Source organism: Thalassophryne amazonica, chromosome 12 (genome assembly GCF_902500255.1).
Source record: "Thalassophryne amazonica chromosome 12, fThaAma1.1, whole genome shotgun sequence".
Taxonomy (NCBI): domain Eukaryota; kingdom Metazoa; phylum Chordata; class Actinopteri; order Batrachoidiformes; family Batrachoididae; genus Thalassophryne; species Thalassophryne amazonica.
The window spans coordinates 65,027,744-65,055,140 of record NC_047114.1 but is presented as its reverse complement, the minus strand read 5'-3'; the positions used below and the strand labels follow the sequence as shown (position 1 = coordinate 65,055,140).

The following is a 27,397-nucleotide window of genomic DNA, read 5'->3' as shown; positions in this document are numbered from 1 at the left end:
TATAAAGAAAGAAATCAGAGTGTTTCACATCTGGTTGTGGGATTGGCTGAGATGTAAATCAGGCAGATCTGGGCCACAGTTGCACTCATTGTTCAGTGAGCTTTTCTGCACAGTCCAACCCAGCGACAGCAATGAATGTTGATTGTGACCTTTGGCCTTCGGGTACAGTGAAAACAGCGTCACATTTATGGAAGCGTGCGTGATTGCACGCTCCTCTGGATTTGCATGCGCCCACTTGCAACATTCAGTGTTTTCTAGTCGTTTGTGATGTCGTTGGAGCGCACCTCAGGGCACAGTCAACGGTCGATGGTTTTTATGTGTTCCATACCAAACTCACCGACAGCGTTGAATGTTCACCGTGGCACGCGCAAGACTGCGTCCGTGACCCAAACAGACAGGCAGGACGGGGCCCGGCGCAGGAAGGGTAGACAGTTCTGCAAGCGGCGTGGGGGACCAGGACAGAGCCGAGGTGGTCAGCCAAACGGCGAAGGTCAGGTCACAGAGTGACACAGGACAGCAGCAGAATGAGTCGACTGTGCAGGACAAGGCTTTTTGGGTTCAGGTCTACAAATCATTAATCATGTATGTTTAAAAGTGCAAGATTATGCATGAGCACCACTGCAACAATCGGAGGAACTTGTAGTCTTTCATCTTTAGTTCAGTGCTGGTCAGAGAGGCATCTGAAACACACAGGAGGAAGTTATTAGCACAGCACGTTGCGCGGTGTTATTTCAGCGTTGCAGCATGTGCAATAGAAGATGGGAAATTAAAGGTCTACTTGTCCTGGAAACACTGTGTGCTGAGAACAAGCTGAGCCTGCTACGGTTCTTATGGATATCTAACCGAGAACAATGCCGCGCTGTCGCGCTGCGCAGCCAAGCCAAGCTGAGCGCTCCCATTATCAGGAGCAGGTCACTGCTGGAGAACAACTACCAATAGTGTCACTCCGCTGCGGCACAGACGCAGACTGACGTCAGGATGATAAACGCCGATCTGTGTTCATTCATTGCCCCCGTTTCATCGACCTACGGCGCTGATGTCATTGAGAAGACGCGCCTGCATCCATTACTCGGCTGGGCTGGGCAGCCAACATCAAGCATGTGCGAGATAACACACTTGCTACAATGGATGACTAATGCATGACTTTATTGCAGCTATAATTCAGAAAGTCATAAAACAGAGAATTTGGTTGTGTGTTGCCAGTACTGAAGCTCTGTGCACGTTGTTGTGGCATGACATCCTTTATCAGCACACAAAAGGCACTTACTGATTTGTGGGATGTGGGGGGGGGGGGGAAGCATGAAATTACAGTGAGGTAGTCCTGACTGCAGTATATTACTGTGTCTGTGAATATTAAAAACCCTTTTAGCATTTTAATGTAGTTATTTTATCTTAATATTGCCACTATTCAGAGTAACTTATTAATAACCTCATCTGTATAACTGTGGATTATTCTTTATTTTAAGATACTGTAAAATGTGTAATATACTGTACATACCACCCAATTCTTCTTGCTATATTAAATCTGATACTTCAAAGAAAGAAAAAAAAACTACCCAAAATTACAATGTGTGTATGAACGTGTGGGTGATTCTTACACTACGGGCACTTATTATGTACTTTGATCATATTGTATGAAAAACAGAAAAAAGGGGAAATTTCACACTTTTATAGTTATCTTTACAATGAAAGTGTGTTAAGAAATTTGTTTTAGTAGTCTATGATGACTTTTCCACCTTTTTTCAGCATCATATGCAAATATTGCCGTTTTGTGCTTGTCCCACACCCAGACTTTTGATCTTCAATGATAAAAATGAATGGTAAAGAAACATTTTTTTTCTAATGTTTTAAAATATCTCAATAAAATATCAGTAAAATAATCAAAACATAATTGGGGTATTCAATGACATACAACTGTTGTGATTTTTTTTAAACAAAATGTAGTTGTCCCACACTATTGCCATAATTTCCACCACAACACTGTAATGTCCCTTTAAAAAGTTTCTATGAAAGATTGTTTGGATAGTTTCTATGGAGATAAACAGTGACATCAGAGCACATGTATATAGCGCCAAAGCACAACAAACAGTTGCCCCAAGGCGCTTTATATTGTAAGGCAATGGTGTGGTGGAAGTTACATTTACAAGTCCAATAGTGCCCGTAGTTAAAGAATCACCCATGTACTGTTGATCGTTGTGCACCATGTGTCTCTGCATGTTACAGAACTGAAGGGAAACACCTTCATATTGATGCCAGTGCAAAACACTCCCAAACCAAATTTTTTTTTAGCATTTTTCTATTCTTTTCTTTTTGAAACAATACACAGGTGTATGTGAATGAATAAATGAGTTTTATTCAGCATGCACCATGCCCATGTCTATGATGAAAGACATTGGAGAGGTGATCCATACCCTGCATGCACATGGTTTGAATTATAGGAGGCACACACACAAAAGGTAAAAACATTCATTTGGGGAGGGGAGAAGGGTTCAAAATATATCTTCTTACCTGTAATATTAAATATTACAACATATTTCCCATATTCAAGCCTAGAACAAACTTGCAATGTGATTCCAGATGCCCCTAAAATGGACCAAAACATTTGCTAACATTAGTTGAACATCTCATATATGTCTGCCTCACTCCCATCATTGCAATAGCTCATTTAAGTCTACTGTCCAATGTATGGTGCAAGCAAAAGTATACTGTATACGAAGTAGCCATCTAGGTTATTTAATATAATTTACAGTCTTACCTTCAAAGGTTATTTAACTGTGTCAAGTGTCCACAGATGAATGCTCACAGTGAGTTCATAATTTTGTCTGAAGTTACAGTTTAACTTACTAACAAGTAGCTAAAGCTCAGGGTTTCCTGACCTAACTAATTTTGGATAAGGGCCCTCCTGACAGTCCTGGCAGAGAAGAGAAGACGGGACAAACTGATGGGCATTATGGATGATGCCAGTCACCCTCTGCACACCATCATCAGCAACCAGAGGAGCCTCTTCAGCCACAGACTTCTCCTTCCCAAGTGCAGGACCAACAGACTGAAAAACTCCTTTGTCCCTCAGGTCACCAGACTGTAAAACTCCTCACTCAGGGGGAGGAGGAGTAACAGGAAGACATGGGACAGGAACAGTAGTAGCAGGAAACCAGTATGTCTGGTATTTATATTTGCAAACTGTTTTTACTTTCACCTTTGATTAATGGGATTAATAAAGTTCCATCTAATCAAATCTACAGAATAGGGCAGACAGGTTTAGTGGGTGTGTTTCACAGAACATGCTGAAGTTCAGCTGTGGACTTCTGTGACATATGTCACAGAATCTTAAAACAAGACATTTCAGGTCAATTGTAAATATAGGAAGTGATTTCCTAAAAGAATGCTGGAGAATTGCAAAGTTTTATGGATGTTTAGCTGATTCATATAAGCTTTGCATCACCTCCATGGCACCATTGGATTTGGAGCTATAATGCAAAATGCTGTTGTTGGACAATTATGACATCATTTCATGGTATCTTTATGATGTTATCCAAACATTACTCAATCCAGCAAATGATCTACTGAATGATTTAAGCTTTATGGAGGTGATGATGGTTTAAGGATGGTTAGAGCGGTGGGCTCAAAACCAAAAGATCCTCGGTTCAGTTCCCTGTCACCGTAACAAGCCTGGAAACAGGTTTACAGAGACTGATGACTAACTGGCCTACAGGTGTCAGGGTGAGCATACAGGTTTTACATGGTGTCTCTAACCCTACTGGTTGTGGAGATATCCAAGAAAATGTGTTTTCCCAGCTATATTTTTGATGACTTCGGTATTGACCTTTGACTGATCTGATCGACTCCTACAGTTAATCATCTGAAGACACTCACCCAAGAAATATTCCTACCAAATTTGCTGAAAATCTGCTCACCTGGGTCTGAGCTATTTGTGCACAAGCAGGCACACAGACTCGATTTCGATAACGGGCACTACTGCTGACTCATGAAAGTGTGCCAGGCAGCATGGTGGATTAGTGGTTTTGCCTCAAAGCAAGAAGGTGAGTGAGCACTGGTGTGTTGCAGCTCCCAGCAGTGACCCCTTAACTGGAATAACCTGGTATAGAAAATTAATGAAAGTGTGCCCCTTTACAGGGGCCATAATATGCACCTATTCGGTGAGCTATTACAAGGGAACAAGTGTCTTAAAAACTGAAATTTATGTTTGAAACCCCAAATTAACCCACAGACATCAAGATGATGGATCATAAAAAAATCCCATTTTCATTTCCACAAAGCTAAATTTGCTTCTAGCAGAGGAGTTTCTCCACACATATTAATGGGAGGATGATCCGAATTGTTTGTGAAACTTTTATGAATTAGGTTATACTTTTATTAGTCACATAAAGTTAACACTGACTAGGCTTAGCTGACTGGCTGGAAATGTAATATATAACTGTGGAACTGACAGCGATATAAATCTACTTACCAGGAATCTCAATAAGTAGCATTTAATGTCATCATTCTACTTTTGTCAATGATTTGCAGTCATCTTTTCTGACATCTACCAGCCAGCTGGTTCAACTGTAGCCCTGCACCCTCTAATTTAACTAAATATCTGTGTTTTACTTCGTTTTCGAAGCCATTAAAGGAAGTGCGGCTCATTCCGAATGCTTGTATTGACAGGCAAAATATTCTTGGATATGCCGTGTTTCACTCAAGATAAATCCTGCTATTTTTCCTTTCGCACTGCGTTGTTTCAAAGCAAGATTTATGGTGCAATTTCGCCATGGCTGCTGCTAACGGGCGGTGACGCTGCCCTCCAAACACCCCCCACCACCACTAATAGAATTTGCGTGATTTGGAGGATGTTCAAGACTACATTTTAACTTTATTTAAATGTAAACTGTATATTAAAAAAGCACGATTTTGGACATTTTGCATAAATTGCATAAGTTATATTAACAACCCCCCCCCCACAAAAAAAAAAAAATACACTTACGCCTCACCCGACAATAAGACCGAAAATGAAAAATAGGCTGAGGGTCGAGGGAGAAGGGACAAGGGGGCTTTGTCATGGCAACCCCAGTGTCAGCCAGCCATTTCTTCTTAATCCCCCCGCGGTTCAATGTCGTGCCCTCTGAGGGGGAGCCTCCCCCTGCCTGCCCCGCGATCCTACAGCTGAATATTTCTTTTGTGTTTTGTAACTGTGTGTGTGGGTGCACATACGGGGAAGGAGGGAGGTTTCATAGACGTGGAAGGACTTGGGTTGGGGCGGAGATCATAGCTAAACCATCTTAAAGTGGGAGGGGTCAATCTGCAGACGAGAGTCTCAACATTACACCAGAGTGGTTAAAAACCAAAGATCAAATCACACACATATGCACATTTAAACACTATATTGATAGAGGAAGATAATCTTTTGAAATAGCAGATAATTACTGTACACCATATGGCAAACAGCCGGGCCTTTTCCGCCTCAAGCCTATCGCCGACCAACCCTGCACTTTTAGTTTCTGCTATGAAATTCTCATGGTCTCTGCCTCTGCCTGCGTGCAGCACTCTACATTACTGACAAAAGCGGTTTTGGACGAGTGGGATGGGAGAGATTTAAGCTGCTAGACAAAATAAAAAGCCGCTATTTGTTCCTGACAATAAAATGTCCCCGTCTCAGAGCTCCTCCACAGCTGCAGCCAGATAGGCTTTCGTTTCCAACTGCAGACGAACAGGCAGCAACGGCTCCTTCCTCTACTGTAAGCGGATTTACTGAGCGTGATGAAACTCGGGAGGTTTATAGTCGTCAATCTGTGATGACTAGAAACCTGAAATAGGAATGTGGTGTGCAGTGAAACAGGCACACCCCCCACTCCTCACAAAAAAAAAAGAAAAAAATGCATAAGAAATTTATGAAGGCGTTTTATTAGAGGCGAACGGTGTCTACCTGATGGCAACAGTCTTCGGGGAGTCACTGAAGTCTGCTACACAGGACGAACATCTGCAAAGAGACAGACACATTTAATAATAAAAGACACTCAAGGACATGAATTTCGCATGGAACAAAAATGGCACTTTCGTTGTCGTCTTGGAGTCTAAACAGTTTAAAATTGCAATTAGTGTGATTTTCACTGGCAAAAGAAAAGATTAATGCTCAGTGTATCCTGCGGAAATCCCAAAACACATTTCCCCTTGAGGCTGAGCGGCGGCAGGGGTGGAGGAAGTGCCAGCGGTGCGTCTCTGGGGTGGTCTGACGCGGTCGTGAGTGCAGCTTTAATGTAGTAGTGCGTCCACTCCAGTGTATACTGTACGTTTAGTTGTAATGACTAACAGACATGCCGCCTGTCTGTAGGGGCCTCACATGTCAGGCCGTGCCTACACATGTGAATGCTCTACTTTAATGGCGGTTTTCAGACTTTATGAAAAGTGTGCTTTGGTGTTCACAGAAGTGCAGTGTGGATTTTTCTTAGCGAAGGGAAAAATACAACATATCAAGAAAGTAAATGGTTGATCCCCAGTGGGTTTGATGACATAACGTGGTCATATGATTCAATTTGAAATGGAGTAATTCTGCACTCTGTGTTCAGTGCAGTGGCAAGTACAGCTAAGCTAAAAGTTAGCTTAGATAACGGCTAATTTGCCAACTGAAAAATTAATTCTGATAATGTAAAACCGCTAAAACAATGAATTGAAGTTACGGATAACTACTAACTGCTAATTTTATTATATTAATTTAGGTTTAGCTTGATATTTTTGGCTTCAAAACCCTCAAAAAAATAAACTTAAAGAGCTGGTTGTTTGATCCAATTTAAAATGGTACAAAATTATACCGTATGTTCAGTGCAGTGATGAGCACTGCTAACCTAAAAGTTAGCAGATAAGCAGTTATCTAAGCTAACTAAAATGTTAACTGTGAAACTAATAAACCACTAAAACATTTAGCTGAAATTAAGGATGCCCACTACTTCTACCTTTTATGATATTAATTTAGCTTTAGCTTGGTATTTTTTGCTTCAAAAACCTCAAAAATAAACCTAAAAAGCTGGTTGTTTGATCCCATTTAAAAATGGTACAAAATTATACCATATGTTCAGTGCAGTGATGAGCACAGCTAACCTAAAAGTTAGCTTAGATAACTGCTTATCTGCAAACTAAAAAGTTAACTGAAATTGATAAACCACTAAAAAAAAAAAAAAAAAATTAGCTGAAATTAAAGATGCCCACTACTGCTACCTTTTATGATATTAATTTAGCTTTGGCTTTTTCTTTGTTGCTCTAAAACTAGAGTTGCCAATGAAAATAAAGGACCCCCCCCCCACAGTTCCTCAGGTTCACTACTACCACCCAAGCATTGGTATATTTAATTTTGAACAAAGCATTTAGTCATATTTAAATGCTTTATAATCACAAAACTGTTAATGATAAACTGTGCAGTCACTGAAGTGTGCAATAACAAACAAATAATATTAAGGAAAACAGACATTTTTACTTAAAGAGGAAATAAAAAAAATTGTTAAACTTATTTGCCTTGTACCCATTGCCACCAACACTGTCAAGCCAGGGGTTTGACTCTTCCCACTCACGTCTGTACATTTTCAAACATTTTTGCTTTTTGGCTGTGGTGGGGTTTCGGGTGTAGACATGCCAGGCAACCTTTGACAGGACCACAAAGGTGACAAGGAAATGCAGACGTGAAAGTCAGGTCTATCCGCTGTAGCAAGGACCCGATGCGAGGTACAGAGTTGACCTTGGCAGTGCTTAATATTTCCTGTTTTATTTTGTTCATTATTCAGTTTTGATGAGTGTGTGAGGGACATTTATGAAAATATGGAAGAATTTACGTTCCGTATTGAATCATTACGAGATGCAACAATTAATTATCAAATAAAGGACAATTCTATATTTTAAAGGACAGGCAGCAACCCTATCTAAAATCCAAAAATAAACGTAAAGAGCTGTTCATATGATCTCATTTAAAAATAGTACAATACTACACTGTATGTTCAGTGCAGGAGTGGCCACAGCTAACCTAAAAGTGAGCTTTGATAACCACTAATCTACTAACTGAAAAGTTAACTGTGATAATAATAAACCGGTAAACAACTAAAATACAGTATGTCACTGAAGCTACCCAAAACAACAATCGCCAACTTTTATCGTATGAATTTAATGCATAAAGGAGTGGAACGTTGTTGGCGCCGTGTATGACAAAAGAACACTGAACATCAATCAACTTTTATTTATATAGTCCTTTACATAGCACAAAGGGTGACCACAGTGCTTTCCAGTATAACTAAAAACAGAAAAATCAAGGACAATATACACACACATCTTGAACTGTTTATCCAAGATTGGGTCATGGGAGGCTGGAGCCTATCCCAACAGTGACGATGTACAATGATAAAATAAAATCAAAGACAAACAAGTGTGTACATAAAACCAGAATAAAAAGTCACAGCACTATTAAGTATTAAAAGCCATTTTAAAAAGAAAAATCTGTAGTTTTAAAAAAGACCCAGATCAGTGATGTTGCATAGATGAGGGGGGAGCTTGTTCAAAAGTCTGGGCCCAACGACTGAGAAAGTCTAGTCACCCCAATGTTTCAGGTTTGATCTAGGGACATCCAACAGATGGAAATTGGATTACCTCAGAACCCTGCCTTGGTCACGTACCAACAATAACTCACTCAAATATGGTAGTACAAGACCATTAAGAGCTTTAAAAACAGATATTAAAATCAATTTGACAGCAGATCGGAAGCCCGTGCAGAGAGTATATGTGCCCCTCCATTCGAGGCCGAACAACCTAAAGTAACAAACTAACCTCAGTTTGGGTGCTTAATAAATCACACTTTTGGGGACTGTGCAATGGTCCTCATAACTATTTTCTATCCTGTGTCATTTTAAAATCCAGCACCATTCCACTGTTTTCACATAATTTATTATGTGATCAGTATAATATCATCTGAGGGAGTACTTATGTGCAAAACTGCCCTTGTCAAACTCCCCTTTATACGAGAACTGTCAACACCCCTCAAGGTCAATGTTTAGACACAAACTAGACCACAATACAATGCGCAGCACCACTTGGCTGCTATTACTGAAATAATGTATGGAGGGCAGCTTCCCTAGAACCCGTCTGGGAAATTGCATGTGATATACGAGGGCTGTCAATAAAGTAACGGTCCTTTTTATTTTTCAAAAACTATATGGATTTCATTCATATGTTTTTACGTCAGACATGCTTGAACCCTCGTGCGCATGCGTGAGTTTTTCCACGCCTGTCGGTGACGTCATTCGCCTGTGAACACTCCTTGCGGGAGGAGTCGTCCAGCCCCTCGTCGGAATTCCTTTGTCTGAGAAGTTGCTGAGAGACTGGCGCGTTGTTTGATCAAAATTTTTTCTAAACCTGTGAGACACATCGAAGTGGACACAGTTCGAAAAAGTAAGCTGGTTTTCAGTGAAAATTTTAACGGCTGATGAGAGATTTTGAGGTGATTCTGTCGCTTTAAGGACTTCCCACGGTGCGAGACGTCGCTCAGCGCTCTCAGCCGTCGTCGTCAGCCTGTTCAAGCTGAAAACCTCCACATTTCAGGTTCTATTGATCCAGGACATCGTGAGAGAACAAAGAAGTTTCAGAAGTCGGTTTCAGCATTTTATCCGGATATTCCACTGTTAAAGGAGATTTTTTTAATGAAAGACGTGCGGACAGGTCCGCGCGTCGGGATGCAGCCGCCGCGACGCTCCGCCACAGGAAAAACACCTCTGTTGAAAGCCTTAAGGACAAGTTGGAACATGTCCTGCCTGTTAAACAATTTCTCATATACTCACTCCACTGAAAGCCATCAAAAGCTGCCTGGATTTTACAAATGGTTAACAGGGAGGTGTTTTTCCTGTGCCGCTGCACCGCGTCGGCTGCGTCCCGACGCGCGGATCCGTCCGCATGTCTCATTAAAAAAAATCTCCTTTAACAGTGGAATATCCGGATAAAATGCTGAAACCGAAATAAATCAACCAATAAAAGCCATTTCAAGGAAGATCATCAGTGGAAAAACTGAACAATCAAACTCAGTTTCACTAAAATTTTAGTTTCTGAAGACAAATGGCAGGAACTGTTACGGTTGAACCAAAGCTGAGGCAGCAAACAGAAAATGTGCATCGTGGCAGAGTCCTTAGTCCAGAGAGCAAAGGCCACTTTGTAGCACAAGGTGCCAAGACATGAACCAAAAATAAAAAGGCACTGAGTTCGTGTCTTGGGACTGATTGGCAGGGTGGGGATGCTGGGTGACCTCTGACCTATTTAACCCCAGGAATGTTGTTGTGCTGGTGCGGGTATTGTTCCAGACACGCCGAGGAGTCCCCGGCTATACCTCCAATGAATACGTATGAATGCTCAATGTTCCTGAGGGCTTCTCTTTTCTCCCAGATCTCCTCTTTCTTGCCCATAATCCTCTTTTCTACTCCTCATCTCCAGATGTCAACAAACAAAAGGGACCAACAGGTCTGAGAGCTGTCATCTTCAGTTTGAAGTAACGTGTGCCAGGCTGACATGCTTGGAAAAAAGGCTGCAGTAAATGGCAGCTAAAAAAAAAAAAAAAAAAAAAAAAAAACCTACACTGTTTACTTTTCCTCGCAATTAAACCCACAGTGTCATTGATCCATCTTCTGGACTTAGGATGACATCATGGTAGTCTGTGAGTCTGGCTGTGCGGAGAATCTCACCAGCTGACTGATAAGAGGGTGAGACAGAAAATTACTGGCCAGGTATGTTCTTGACTCCCACATTGGGTTTTGTCAGAGGAAATGGCGAAATTTATGATGTCATTAAAAACATGCCAAAAGTGAAAGGCCTGAGAGCAGATCGTCTCTGGAGTCATAACAGATTGCTGTAGCTTCTGCTCACTACCACCTGAGATGATACATCAAAAACACCTTTGGGTGAGCATGCACAAACATAACTACTAGGAGAGTCACAAAACAAACATACCAATGAGTAATGGACTAAAACACAAAAACGTCTATGATAGATAGACAAACAGCGACAAAGAAGACAACACAAAGTGGGCAGATTTTTTTTCAGTAAGGAAATATTATACAATTACTATCAATACATAAAGTATTAAAAAAATGCATGAGTAGATCCTTGTCATTTCATTGCTTACGTGTATGTCATGTGACATGGATTATTCATACCATTTGCCATTGTGTTTCATTGACTGTGCAATAGTTCTTTTTTAGCGTGCAATTTTGGTGCTATATGAAATGTGCTATTGCACACCCCGACCACCGCGCATGCTCCCACTACCGGGGGTGGCATTTAGCTAAACATAGCGGAGTTTGTTTTGCTGGCGGATGATGATTTGAGGGAGCTAACTGACGCTGCTAATTCTTCTAACACACACAAAAACAATTCCACCACCCCATAAGCTGTTTGGAGGCATGAAGAGCTGTTAGAATGAAAAGCTGGACATATTTCTGTCGCAATTTCACTAGACTGAGGAAAGCCGAAGGCAGTCTGCACACGAAGTCAGAGGACGGCATCAGACTACTGAGAACAATTTTGGACTCCTATTTAAAGTTTGTGTTGGACTGTTGAGCACCAGTGACGAGCACCAAAATGCAAGTCCCTTTTCTGTTCATAAGTTAATAAAACATCAAATGACAAGGATCATTTTTTGCCATTATATAAAACAAATAATATTTTTCCATTCTTTCAATGGAACAAATATTTAATTTGGTGAAAGCTGGAACGTACCATTCAACGAGGCTTTCACCTCATGAAATATTCATACCATTGAACTCAAACATTCATTATTTGTATAATATTGACCAGGTGTCTTAAAAACACATCAAACTAAATCTCTTGCAGATTTAGTTGGCTAAAATCTGCCGATATTTAGTTGACAAAATTTATATAACAAAATGATGACTGTTATGTTTATAAATTAATAAAATATCAAATGACAAGGATCTATTTTTTCCATCATATAAAATAAATAATGAATGTTTTTCCATTCTTTTAATGGAACGAATATTTAATTTGGTGAAAGCTGGAATGCAGCATTCAACGAGGCTTTCACCTAATGAAATATTTGTACCATTGAACTCAAACAATTATTTGTATAATATTGACCTGGTGTCTTAAAAACACATCAAACTAGATCTCTTGCAGATTTAGTTGGCTAAAATCTTACGATATTTAGTTGACAATTTATGACATACAATCAATCAACCAACTTTTTTCTTGTATAGCGCCAAATCACAACAAACAGTTGCCCCAAGGCGCTCCACATTGCAAGGCAAGGCCATACAATAATTATGAAACAGTCTACGTCTAAAGCAACATAACCAAGGGATGGTCCAGGGTCACCCGATCCAGCCCTAACTATAAGCCTTAGCGAAAAGGAAAGTTTTAAGCCTAATCTTAAAAGCAGAGAGGGTATCTGTCTCCCTAATCTGAATTGGGAGCTGGTTCCACAGGAGAGGAGCCTGAAAGCTGAAGGCTCTGCCTCCCATTCTACTCTTACAAACCCTAGGAACTACAAGTAAGCCCGCAGTCTGAGAGCGAAGCGCTCTAATGGGGTAATATGGTACTACGAGGTCCCTAAGATGAGATGGGACCTGATTATTCAAAACCTTATAAGTAAGAAGAAGAATTTTAAATTCTATTCTAGCATTAACAGGAAGCCAATGAAGGGAGGCCAACACGGGTGAGATATGCTCTCTCCTGCTAGTCCCCGTCAGTACTCTAGCTGCAGCATTCTGAACCAACTGAAGGCTTTTTAGGGAACTTTTAGGACAACCTGATAATAATGAATTACAATAGTCCAGCCTAGAGGAAATAAATGCATGAATTAGTTTTTCAGCATCACTCTGAGACAAGACCTTTCTGATTTTAGAGATATTGCGTAAATGCAAAAAGGCAGTCCTACATATTTGTTTAATATGCGCTTTGAATGACATATCCTGATCAAAAATAACTCCAAGATTTCTCACAGTATTACTAGAGATCAGGGAAATGCCATCCAGAGTAACGATCTGGTTAGACACCATGCTTCTAAGATTTGTGGGGCCAAGTACAATAACTTCAGTTTTATCTGAGTTTAAAAGCAGGAAATTAGAGGTCATCCATGTCTTTATGTCTGTAAGACAATCCTGCAGTTTAGCTAATTGGTGCGTATCCTCTGGCTTCATGGATAGATAAAGCTGGGTATCATCTGCGTAACAATGAAAATTTAAGCAATACCGTCTAATAATACTGCCCAAGGGAAGCATGTATAAAGTGAATAAAATTGGTCCTAGCACAGAACCTTGTGGAACTCCATAATTAACTTTAGTCTGTGAAGAAGATTCCCCAGTTACATGAACAAACTGTAATCTATTAGACAAATATGATTCAAACCACCGCAGCGCAATGCCTTTAATACCTATGACATGCTCTAATCTCTGTAATAAAATTTTATGGTCAACAGTATCAAAAGCAGCACTGAGGTCCAACAGAACAAGCACAGAGATAAGTCCACTGTCCGAAGCCATAAGAAGATCATTTGTAACCTTCACTAATGCTGTTTCTGTACTATGATGAATTCTAAAACCTGACTGAAACTCTTCAAATAGACCATTCCTCTGCAGGTGATCAGTTAGCTGTTTTACAACTACCCTCTCAAGAATCTTTGAGAGAAAAGGAAGGTTGGAGATTGGCCTATAATTAGCTAAGATAGCTGGGTCAAGTGATGGCTTTTTAAGTAATGGTTTAATTACTGCCACCTTAAAGGCCTGTGGTACATAACCAACTAACAAAGATAGATTGATCATATTTAAGATTGAAGCATTAAATAATGGTAGGACTTCCTTGAGCAGCCTGGCAGGAATGGGGTCTAATAAGCATGTTGATGGTTTGGATGAAGTAACTAATGAAAATAACTCAGACAGAACAATCGGAGAGAAAGAGTCTAACCAATACCGGCATCACTGAAAGCAGCCAAAGATAACGATACATCTTTGGGATGGTTATGAGTAATTTTTTCTCTAATAGTCAAAATTTTGTTAGCAAAGAAAGTCATGAAGTCATTACTAGTTAAAGTTAATGGAATACTCAGCTCAATAGAGCTCTGACTCTTTGTCAGCCTGGCTACAGTGCTGAAAAGAAACCTGGGGTTGTTCTTATTTTCTTCAATTAGTGATGAGTAGAAAGATGTCCTAGCTTCACGAAGGGCTTTCTTATAGAGCAACAAACTCTTTTTCCAGGCTAAGTGAAGATCTTCTAAATTAGTGAGACGCCATTTCCTCCCCAACTTACGGGTTATCTGCTTTAAGCTACGAGTTTGTGAGTTATACCACGGAGTCAGACACTTCTGATTTAAAGCTCTCTTTTTCAGAGGAGCTACAGCATCCAAAGTTGTCTTCAATGAGGATGTAAAACTATTGACAAGATACTCTAACTCCCTTACAGAGTTTAGGTAGCTACTCTGCTCTGTGTTGGTATATGACATTAGAGAACATAAAGAAGGAATCATATCCTTAAACCTAGTTACAGCGCTTTCTGAAAGACTTCTAGTGTAATGAAACAGCAACAGCACACATGGGCAGCATACAACATTTAAATAAGTCACACATTGCAAGGCTTCAAAAACTTAGGATGTTGCAAATTCAGTGTTCCAGTTTGATACAGATTTGCTTGTTAAATTTTCTAGACTAACTTTTTTTTTTTTTTTTTTTTTTTTTTTTTTTACTTCTGCCGTTTTGCCTAGTATCACCACAGCTGTACCGGTGCAGATCTGCATGTTGATTTGGAGCAAGTTTTAGGCCGGATGCCCCTTCCTGAAGCAACTCCAGATGTCAAAGGAGAATGAGGCACATGTGGCCTGGAAGCGGGGACATTCTCATTGGTAAGGAAACACACTATATGCTTGCACTCTCTCAGTTCTATCACTCACTATCCGCTTGTAGGAGCATGACAATTCATTTGCTGCTCATCATTTTGTTCACCAATAATTCCGTGTATCACAGATCTCGTAATTTCATTACATTTGACATGGTTATGGGTCTACAAGTTTGAAAATTTACTAAAAGATTGAGTCACAAAGGCTACTAGTGGGGGAAAAGGTTGGTTGTGACATCACCAAGGAGGCTAAGATATAACAGATTGGTTTATTAAAAATATTTAATACCCAGTTCTATTCTGATTCAGTTTGTTGCCTGTAAGAAGGCAACCACAACAAACTGAAATAATCCCTTAAAATAGGGGAAAACATATGGATTTGTTTTTTTTTATGTTTGTTTGCTACCTCTGCCAGTGAGGGTTAGGGTTAGTTTTCTGTGTTTGTCTGTTTGCAAGATAACTCAAAAAGTAATGAATGGACAGATAACATTCTGGGGAAAAAAAGTGGTTCACTTTTGGAGGTGATCCAGAATGATAGTCTCGCACTGAGACCCAAAATAATGTTTGGCACATAGCAACATTTAACTCAAATCCCTCATTTTCTGAGGGATTTTATTTTGAATTTGATCTGGAACATATCTGGATCCAGGGTCTAGAAGGCATATTAAGCATTCAGGAACATTTAATTCAAGAATTTATTAATAGTGAAGTTTGATAACATTTTGTGAGCAGATGAAAAATATCAGAGGAAATCATTATGTAATTTTTGAGTCTGAAACATATCCTAGATCCAGGATCCAGAAGAATAAGAAAGATAAAGTAACACTGAACACAAAACTTATGACTGGATCTTGATGAAATTTTTTATGAGCATGTTGATAAATTTTCAGAAACAAGGCTCGATGCTAAATGCAAGTAAAAGTGGCTCTTTTGGCGGTGGAGAATATGTTGCATTTGTTTGTTTTTCCACTTTGGATAAACTCAGATGTAGATAAAAAAAAAAAAGCATTAAAGATTTCACCTAAAAGTGGAATAAATGGGTCATGACCAAAATATCAGAAGGGCCATGAGCCTGTGTTCCAGTATTTTGCAATTTAAAAAAAAAGTTCATTCATGTTTTAAATGATTAGTCATTTCATAACTGTTGAAAATGCATTTTTAAACCATCATCATCACGATGCATCTACTTTCTCCCCACATCCTTACACTTTTCTCCAACACTTTTTTGAAGACGTTTGTGTTATGAGCTGGATGGTCTGGAGATCAGAGAGGTCAGCTTGTGACCAGAAGATCCGGGATATGATTCCCAGTTAGACTGGAAAAATCTCAAAGGGCAAGGTCCTTCATCCCCAAGTACCTCCCGGTATGCAGGTGAGCACCTTGTGTGTGTGTGTAAGGCATCATTCTAAAGCACTCTAAGCATCTGATTCAGATGGAAAAGCAGTGCACTGTAAAAAATAAATAAATAAATAAAAATCTGAAGGTAATTCTACTTAAATACAAGTTTCAAGTTTGTTGCCTTTAAAGTGAGTCAAGATGCTGTTGACAGACGCGGTTGCTATGGTTAAAACTCACTGTTAAGTTAAATTGACACATTGAAAATTTTACTTCACTGAACCAACTCATAACATTCAATCAAAGTGTCATAATTCATGATGTTACGTGGAAGTAAGTTAAAGAAACAAGCTACAACACTTACTGACCATATATCTTTTTTTAACAATGTATAGAAATGCTGGAAAAAGGTGCTTTGCCCTCTTCAGGTCGGTGGAGTGTCCTTGCCTCAAGTGGAGGAGTTTAAGTATCTCGGGGTCTTGTTCACGAGTGAGGGACGGATGGAGCGTGAGATCGATAGACGGATCGGTGCAGCATCTGCAGTGATGCGGTCGCTGTATCGGACCGTCGTGTTGAAGAGAGAGCTGAGTAGGGGGGCAAAGCTCTCGATTTACTGATCGATCTATGTTCCGATCCTCACCTTGGTCATGAGATTTGGCTCATGACCGAAAGAACAAGATCGCGAGTACAAGCGGCCGAGATGAGTTTCCTCCGCAGGGTGGCTGGGCGCTCCCTTAGAGATAGGGTGAGGAGCTCGGTCACTTGGGAGGAGCTCGGAGTCGAGCTGCTGCTCCTCCACGTCAAAAGGAGTCAGTTGAGGTGGCTCAGGCATCTTTTCCTGATGCTCCCTGGACGCCTCGCTGGAGAGGTGTTCCGGGCACGTCCCATTTGGAGGAGGCCCGGGAAAGACCCAGGAGACGCTGGAGGGACTACATCTCTTGGCTGGCTTGGGAACACCTTGGGGTTCCTCCGGAGGAGCTGGGTGAGGTGTGTGTGGATCAGGAGGTCTGGGCGGCTTTGCTTGAGCTGCTGCCCCCGCGACCTGACTCCGGATAAAGTAATAAGTAATATTGAAAAGAAAACCACCGTCTGATTAGCTTGTGTAACATCACACATTTCCTGACAATGGTAATAGATATCAATTCTGATTATTTTTCCAGTTCTTTTATTGATTCCTCATCAATTTTCTGTGTGGGGAAACACTGTTGCTCTATGTGAGTTTTCAGCATCAATGCAGCTGTTTTACTTGTTTGTAGATACAGAGCTTGGTGTCATGGTGTTACCTTTGAGGTCATGACCCATGAATTTTTACAGCACCAAACTGACAAAAGCATGCACTCTAAAAAATATTACACTATTCAACTTAAAAAATAAAGTCTTTAACAAATCTTTAAATAATTTCAAGGCAGCCATTACTGAGTGTGACTTTTCAGACCTAATTTAAGTTTAGAAAAGCATTTAATTAACTAGATTAGTTCACTTGACATACTTTGCCCTCTACAAGGTTAATTAACTTGAGCCAACTTAACTTAAAGCTTTTGGTGTCATTACGTAGACTTTTATTATTTAAGTTATTCTAACCTCTATTTTACCTCTGTTCTACTCAGAAATGTCCATGCAAATTGTTACTTTTATTTTGTGAAGTTTTTTCAACTTATTTCACTTAAGTCGTAATAAATTACATGTTGCAATTCCAGTTTAATGATCAAACTGTCCAACTGTTTTGTAAATCGGAACAATTTCATAAAAATATTTGTAAGTCATCAGCTTCCTAAAATGTGAACATGCAAAAACCTTTTTTTTCCCCCTATGCTGAAAATTCTCTTCAATTTCACTAAGACAAACTAACGCCATGAAGAATTTTTACATCCGCCAAAGGTGAAATAAAATCGGCATTTATTTATTTGTCTATCTGTAAGCAGGATTACGTCAAAACTATTGCACGGATTTTGATGAAATTTTCACCACAGATGAATATTAGGCCAAGAAAGACTCCATTAGATTTTGGAGGTGCTCTCCATCCAGTGTCGCAGACCAAACGCCCCCCCTTAAAAATTGGTCCTCCCTGCCTTCACTGCGCATGCGTCATTTGGGACCACAGCAGCTTGTCTGAGATGGACTCTCTTCACCCAAAGTGATCAAAGGGAATAATGTGATTATTAACCATCAGATGACAAAATAAAACCTCTTAAATCAGTCTAAAGCCAGTTTTAGGCAGAAACTAGGCAGTTTTAATCAGAAACAAGGTGATACTTTGAAATTACCGACACAGTGAACACATCAGCTACCAGCTCATGTAGCTGCTGTGCTCTGATCGCTGCTTCTGTCTTTTACAGTGGTGTCAAAAGTACACACATTTGTTACTTAAGTAGAAGTATAGATACTGCAGTTTAAAAACACTCTGGTAAAAGTTAAAGTATCAACTTGACCTCTTTACTCAAGTAAAAGTGAAAAAGTATGTGCTCCAAAACCTACTTAAAGTATAAAGTAACCTTTAAAAAAAAAAAAAAAAAACAGGTAGATGCCACTATATGAATTGAAAGCTTAATTTACAATCTGATTCGTTCTACATGTGGCCCAAGACCCAAAACCCAAAATTACCCCCCCAACACCACCTGCACGAAAATGTTTCAATTCTAGAAGCTCTGAAATGCAATCTGGGACTATTCCAGACAAACTGGAGTGAGTGCAGCATCCATTTAGTGAAGGAAAAAAAAACAACAACAACAAAAAAAAACCATAACTTTTCCTTATTCAAATTCATTCCAGTAGTATTCTGCTCTTACAAGGATGCAGCAGTTTTCTAGTTTGGCAGATAGTTCTGGAGGAAATCACTGAAGAAATTAACACATTAAAATATGGTTTGACCATCATTAAATAAGACAGGGATGAAGTGGAGGTGTAAGAGTCACTAGGTGTTCACAGGAAACACTTATTTATGTATGTTCATTGTTAGTTGCTTTTATATTTTCTGTTGTGTTTCTATTCAGGTTCTTTTCCCCTCTTTATCTAAAATTATATATAATAATCATTAGATTATTGATATATAAACAAAAATAAATTTAAGAAATATTACAATTTGAAAACAAATGCACCCGAACGTGATGAGAGCTGCAACTGCTTAATGCTAACTTTTAACATTGAAAACGCCATAGACATGCTAACGCGTTAGCGTCGCTCCCGTTTTTAAGTTATAAAATACATCAGCTGTTTCAGAAGACCATAACAGGTCGGTTTAACGTAGAAAACCGAAATAATACTCAGAAGTATGCTCTTTAGGATTTTAGCGGGGGAAAATTAAGCGAAAGAAAGAAAGAATAAACGAAGCAATAGGTCGAAGCATTCAATCTGCGAACCACTGCTTGGATTGGTTCACGGTTCAAAGCAAAGCCGTGCTGCAGAAAAGTTGATTACAGGCGCACATGACGTGAAATATATATCTATATATAAACATTAAACTGAAGCCAAGAGTAACGAGGCTGTTTGTTTTAAAAATGTAAGGAATAGAAAGTACAGATACTTGTGTGAAAATGTAATGAGTAGAAGTCAGAAGTAGGCAGAAAAATAAGTAAAGGAGTAAAGTACAGATACCTAAAAAGTGTACTTAAGTACAGTAACGAAGTATTTGTACTTCGTTACTTGACACCTCTGGTCTTTTATGATAAAATAACGCTGAATTTATGTGGAAATGATTGTTGTACAAAAGCTTCAGCTGTCTGTGGCTGAGACAGATGATGTCTGGAGTGCAGTTCGAAGCAGAAATGAGGTATTAATCAGTGAACCACAGCTGATGATGGATGCGCAGTGAAGGTAGAGTGGACTGATTTTTAGGGGGGGACCATTCAGTCCCCGACAACAGTAGAGCTGATTTCACTCTACAATAGAGTGTTTTTACTCTAGATCAAATGTTATCCCAGCAGAGTAAATTTTACTCAGCAAAATTTACTGCGTAAAGACTGTTTTTAAAAAACAAAGGTAACGGTGGTGGTTTGCTCTAACTCAGGAGGTTTCTCCACCATTAAAAAAAAAAAAAAAAAAAAAAAAAAAGGAGTGGCTGCACAAACCTGATTCCTTTCAGCCATTCGTTCGCCTTTGTCCCAAAGGACAAAACAAGCAGCCTCCTGGCTACACTACAGCGGCCAGATACCTGGGAAGTACGGCTGAAAAGGAGGTGCAAACCAACAATAGGAGCAGGAATAAGGTGTGAATCAGACGTGCAGCACGGCCGACCTGCTAAAACAGAAAGGCTATCGAATAAAAACAGAAACACGAGGGCGTTGTGTAGAAGTGCATCGTGAAGAGCTTGAAAATCATAAAAAGAGAAACAACCTCTTTCCCCTGCCTGTACCCCTTTCTTCTTTCCTCATTAAACATACTGACTGTATATAAGGGCCTGAAGAACTTTGAAGTTAAGGAAGGCAGGTCCCCACCCACCCTTTTTTTTTTTCTTCCTTCCATTTCTGTACTTTCATGCCAGCTCAGCAGAAAGAAGGCGGCTCCTGTATACGAGGTACCGCATAGGGGCGAAGTCAGTTTAAGTCCTCCCCAAACCGAGCACAGCAGGCTAAATGTAAAGCTTTACATTCCACACAACGCGGCCCGCCTCAGCAACTGGACCTCACTGTCACACCCCATAAAGCAACGTTTAAAGTAGTGGGATGGGGGGGGAGGGAGATAAGGAGAAATAAGGATGAATCGGGAGAAAATCACTCAAGAAGCTGAAGCGAGTGTGAAAAAGCCCACAACAAAAGCTCTTTAACTGAAATTCTGATGGCAGGACTCCAGTATGCCGAAGAAGAAAATATACTTTCAGGGCAAACTGCTGCAGGGAAACATGGGGAAAGTGAAAATGCCATTGAGAGATTGTCAAGACTATAATCCTCTGTATTTCTCAACTGAGAGGGAAGTGATGACCCACGAGTTTATTTTCGAACAGTCCACAAAGAATGCCTGTTATTTCCTGGCGTTGCTCACCTCCATATGAAAGCCCCCCCCCACCCCTCCCCTTTCCTTTAGGAACAATGGGAAAGATTCCAAAATTTCCAAAGAGAATTTCTTATGGAGGAAGACAATAGAAAAATTGCAACACAACTGAGCGAGACTGTGGCTTTCGGCTTTGACAAGATGGGGAATAATGCAATACTTTTGTCTTACGACGACTATACTTCATGATTAAAGAGGCTCCAACGGCAATAACATCTCATAAACAAGTGGAGGATGATGTTTAATGGCAGATAAGAATCGATGCTTGACAGCTTGCTGCCATATCGGTTACATCTCCCATGCAGAATTCTGCTAACTTACAGCACAAACTCCCACATGAAAGGAGCTTTTGAAGCTTTAGAATAGGCAATTTGACAAAGGTCTGACTTTATTAAGCAGAACACATAGTTCAGCAGCATGCAGGATGATTTAAAATATATATGTATATATCATATCGCTTCTCTCAGCAAATGCTCTGAAAGATTTGATCTGAAAAGTTTCTCCGTGCCGACTGCAATACAGATAAGGAAATGCCAAAAGAGTCTCTCTCACTCACACACACACACAGTTTCTTGAATAATCCAAAGAGTATGTTTGCTTGTAAAGTGCAAAAAGTTCAAATGTCATGTGCTACTGAATGAGCAATAGGCTCTGAAAGCACCTGGCTTGAAACCAAGTTGACCTATGCCTGTAGCTAGCTAAGAGGTCATCTTCTCATCTAGATAGGCAGTATGGCTTGAGGTGGGAGTGCGTTGGTGTCCGTTACTGAGCCTTTCCATTTAATGAACGCCAGAACTGCACACGTACAAACACACAAAAGGCTCCTGCTGTCTTTATTTGTTACCCTCTGCATTGGCAAAGCAGCAATAGCAGAGTGTTTTCACTGGTGTGTCTGTAGACAAGATAACTCAATAATGGCAAAGACAGTTTTTTTTCCAGATTTGGTGGGAATATTACTCAGACAAGAGGTGTTTAAATTTTGGAGTAGTTTAGACAAATTGCAGGTCAAAGGTCAAGGAAAACATGGTCCAAAGTATATCTCAACAACCAAGAAGCCTTGATGGATCATACTTGGTGAGAGTATTATTTGGATAGATATCTCACTGATTAGATTTGGGAGTAGTTTGGTCAAAGGTTAATATCCAGGAAAACACGGTCTGACAACATCTTTTTTGTATATATCGCAACAACCAAGAAGCATGTTCTAAATAATATAGTGATCAGCTAAATATTTGTCATGGATTAGTGCAGATTACTTTATAATGAAGTCACACAGAAATCTTGACAAACTCATACATAATCAAAATCAACTTGTGTGTTAATATTGTGGTGTGTAGAGCATGCAGGGTAGATATCGGCCCTCTGGTGCCTTTCATTCTTTGAAGCAACAATCCCGGTCCAAGAATATTTACTAAGAAATAGAAGGAGAAGAAGACTTCTCTCAGCATCCTTTGCTTCAGAAGCCAGATATGATGTCATGATGAGTGGCTAAAGCAAGAACCGGGGGTCTCTGGTGAGAATCACGTGGTAGTGGAAGAGGTGAGATGGCACTGTCTGATGCAAACATTACAGTTTCGCTGATAACAATTACAGGATTATTTTGGGGTTTTGGGTGGGATGGGGGTGCGGGGGTGAGCTGTTACAGGAAAGGGTATGAGAAGGAGATAATGTGGAAAACCTGAGAGCCTCTCGGCTCTGATGGCAGGCTGCTGCTCTCCGTAATGGCACAGTGAAGCAAATCCATCGCATGCACTGACAATGACGAACACCTAACTGTGTTCAAGATAAGTCAACATCCAACCATAGCAGCTTATATTCAATCCTGCAGCAGATATGCACACAATTTGTCAGAGAGCAGGAGGTTTCTGCTTTTCTTTACTTTTTCTCTCTTCATGAAGAATCAAATGAAATTGAATTTTGTGCCCTGAAGAAGGATGGAAGGGAGGACATCACAGCTGATCACATCAGCACCCCCCACACACACACTGAGACTGAGTGTGCCCAATAAAATGTAATTATCACTTATCTCCAGAAGAAGAGTGTCAGCGTTTGTTAAATACGCAACCAGTAGAGAGCATTCGTTCTGTTTTTTTTTTTTCTTCATTAAATATAGCACCCTGTACAGCCTATTAAATGCAGTACCGCATATCCAGATGGCAAAAGAATTTATGGAGGCTGCCTCATTAACCTTAAGGCGTATTAGTTCTTGGCACTGCTGCGCGTTGCACGCTGCGTCTGAAGCCTCCATAAAAAGCTCTAAACTACCCTGATAATGTGATTTTTTTTTTTTGTAAGGGGGAAAAATGTGTTGATTTACTCAGTCTGACAATGCCCACCCTGAAAAATGGAAATCTAGCTGGTTAACCTTGTGCTAGAGGCCCAAATTCCACCAAGAAGTCGGATTCCTAAAGGCAAAAATCCGAGAATCCGTCACGAGCAAACTTACCCCGCTTCAAATTCTCGTTTTAAACACATAACTGCATCTGTCCGGGTGTTACCGTGTGAGACTGGGCTGTACTTATGACCCACCTATTGCCTACCCATTAAATATGTCCCGATCCCCCGCCGCACAGGTGCGCATTTCGCTTTTCTGGTTCCGCGAGGATCGCATCATGAGTCACAGGGTGGCGGCTTCAGAACGATCGGTGTCTTGTTGTTTCCCGCTGCTCTTCAGGTGTCTCAGCCGGATTCTTTGCAGCGGGAGAGGTCTGCTGTAACGTCGATACACTGACAGATGGCGCGCACACAAAGCCGGTGCGCATTGTTCAGATGAAAAATAATAGCCACCATTTATCAGTGCGCGCCGACTTCCAGGCCCAATGGAAACAGGAGACTGTCTGCTGAGTGGAATGAATCAAAGTTAGTAACGTCTGGGAGTTGGGGGGCTTGCAGAATTCCTTTGCGATCCGGCAGGCTGTTAAAAAAAAAAAAAAAAAAAAAAAACTTTCCAAGCAACGCAAATTGCACGCGATGTAAAAGTTGGAAGTGTGGAGCGAGACAGAGAGAGACAGAGAGAGAGAAATGCTTCATTTTTGCACAGACAAAACGGGAAGTCCCTTATGAAATGATGAAAGACGCCCTTTCCCCCCCGACACACACGGTTTGAATAAAATCACGCACGAGTATTTAGAGACACACAACCGCCTCCACCACTCAAAACATCATATTCATTCACATTTTTTTTAATCCGTGCATATGTACCATGAATCCATTCTTCAAATTCTCTCCACAAATGTAATATAAAAGCAGCAATTTCACCTTTTACAACAGCAAAATAGACATTTTACGCAAAGCGTTAAAACAACCAAAGGCTATACTGTTTTAATCAGTTGATGTATTTTACACGGTGGCATACTTACAATTTTTTTTTTTTAAATATCCACATGACCTCCCCTGTGCGTAACTGTCACCGTCCTGGCGAGGATGCGTTTTTCTTCAAGTGTGCCACGGTGACATTTTCACTCTCAACACCTCCACAGAAGACAAACTCCGCACAGACTGAGCGCCCGTCTCTCTCTGATCCACGGATTACGCCTGCTGGAGGGGGGTGGATAAGGAGGGGAGGCATCCGGTTTATGGATCTCCATCAAGGTCAGGATTGGCTCAGAGGACGGGAGCGTCATAAACCACGCGCTTTCCATTGGACGCTGCAGGGCGCGGGGAGGGACCGTTGCGCGGAACCGGGTGGGGAAGCGGAGTGGACGCTCGCAGCAAAGGGGTGCATGCAGACAATGCCTGTCAGAAATCCAGTTTTCATTGGTGGGTTTCAGTAAGATTATGGTTTGCAGTAATCTGATCATACATTCTCGTTGTAGAAGTCTGTATAGTTTTATATGCATCTGTTATCGAAATGTAATATTTCATTATCTTCTTATTGGAGTATATGTCACAGAAAACATCACAAATTATTCAGGTTACATCCAACATAACAAAAAACATTCAATTACTCCTCATTAAAGGGGACATATTGCGCACAATAAGTTTTTTTTTTTATTTATATATTGCAGTTAAATATGGTTTTGGTATTGATGATATATAACCCGAAAATCCCACAATTCTGTTTTTGTATGTAAAAGTATACATTTGCAGCTGAAACTATATGTTATAGACAATGGACACACCCACTATGCGGTCTGTATGACATGCTCACTGTGTGAAGCCCTGTTCACACAGACATGATTTTGCCCACACCTGTCCGTGATAACACCATGTCAAAGTTGTGGTGAATCTTGACCACATCCTGTGAACTCTCAAACCTTCTCTGTGACAAATGACCTTATTATAGCAGAAAAGATGATTCATCACAATTAAAATAAAAACTGCTGCAATTAAGCACAATACCATTGATGAAGAAATGAAGTAATAAAGAAATCACATGTACATAAGTATTCACAAACTTTGCTCAATACTTTGTTGATGCACATCTGGCAGCAATTACAGCCTCAGTTCTTCTTGAATATGATGCTACCCAGTCCGAGGTCAAGAGCACTCTGGAGCAGGTTTTCATCCAGGATGTCACTGTACATTGCTGCATTCACACCAAAAAGTTCAATCTTTGTCTCATCAGACCAGAGAATTTTGTTTTTCATGGTCTGAGAGTCCTTCAGGTGCCTTTTGACAAACTCCAGGCAGGCTGCCATGTGCCTTTTACTAAGGAGTGGCTTCTCTCTGGACACTCTACCATACAGGCCTGATTGATGGATTGCTGCAAAGATGGTTGTCCTTATGGAAGGTTCTCCTCTCTCCACAGAGGAATGCTGGCGCTCTGACAGAGTGACCATCAGGTTCTTGGTCACCTCCTTGACTAAGGCCCTCCTCCCCCAATTGCTCAGTTTAGATGGGTGGCCAACTGTACAAAGAGTCTGGGTGAATCCGAACTTCTTCCATTTATGAATGATGGAGGCCACTGTGCTCAGTGGGACCTTCAAAGCAGCCATATTGTTTCTATACCCTTCCCCAGACTTGTGCCTCAAGACAGTCCTGTCTCGGAGGTCTACAGACAATCCCTTTGACTTCGTGCTTGGTTTGTGCTCTGACATACACTGTCAACTGTGGGACATTATGTGTAGACAGGTGTGTGCCTTTCCAAATGATGTCCACTCAACTGAATTTGGAGTCCAGATGGACTCAATTAAGCCGTAGAAACATCTCAAGGATGATCAGTGGAAATAGGATGCGCCTGAGCTCAGTTTTGAGCATCATGGCAAAGGCTGTGAATACTTATGTAGTTGTGATTTCTTAGTTTTGTGTGTGTGTGTGTGTGTGTGTGTGTGCGTGTGTGTGTGTGTGTGTGTGTGTGTGTTTGTGTGTACATACATACAGTACATTTGCAAAAATCTAAAAAAAAAAACTTTTTCACATTGTCATTATGGGGTATTGTGTGTAGAATTTTAAGGAAAAAATAAATTCATCCATTTTGGAATAAGGCTGTAAAATAACAAAATGTGGAAAAAGTGAAGTGCTGTGAATACTTTCCAGATGGACTGAATGTGAATGCAACTTTTTTCTCAACAAAGTCAGCGATCGTATTCTTGAGAGGGCTGTGAAGGAGACTGTCTGTGACCCTCCTAAATCGCTGACGGTCTTATCTGTGCGACTGGGACTTTAGCTGCTGTCACTTTCATGATTTGAGTGGCAGTGATTGCAGAGATGGTAAAAATGCTGACAGTATTGTTGTGAATAGAGTCAGACTAATTTACAAGCTCACCAAGAGCTTGCCATGAGTGTGCACCATGGAAGCACCCCAGGTGCAGCCTTTCTCAAACAATCCAGTATTTTAATGTTGCCTTCATAAATGATTGATCTGTGGATTTGTGCTGATAAATGTATTTTAGGAAAGTAAAACATGCACCACAGCACAGAAATAAACCAGCTCACATCTAATGGGAGTAAAACATGTCTCTCCCATACTCGGTTTTAAACTACATGTACTGTACATGGACAATGGAGCACAGTTGGCTTTGAAAGATCAGACTCACAGTCATTAACTCTAACTGTTTTAAGCAGGCAGGTTGTGTGTTGATCATGGATAAAGTGGTTCAATGTTGCACTGAATTAAGGCCACATGGAACATATATTATTAAAAAATAACAAAGAATTTATTTGGTGCTGCCTCACAACAAGAAGGTTGTGGCATCGCTTCCTCCATGGTCCTTTGCATGTGGCCTTTGCATGTTCTCACCTTGTTTGTGTGGGTTCCCTCCAGGTGTTCCGGCTTCCTCCCACT

At 40.5% G+C, this 27,397-nt stretch overlaps 1 long non-coding RNA gene across 1 annotated transcript; it reads right to left on the bottom strand.

The window, feature by feature from the left end:
• On the bottom strand, nucleotides 1–24,719 carry LOC117522254. The gene is made up of 3 exons (XR_004564185.1): nucleotides 24,531–24,719; nucleotides 5,921–5,974; nucleotides 1–680 (listed from the first exon to the last, which is right to left on the bottom strand). It is a non-coding gene; the product is annotated as an uncharacterized LOC117522254 (long non-coding RNA).
• Between the last annotated feature and the right edge of the window lie 2,678 nt (nucleotides 24,720–27,397).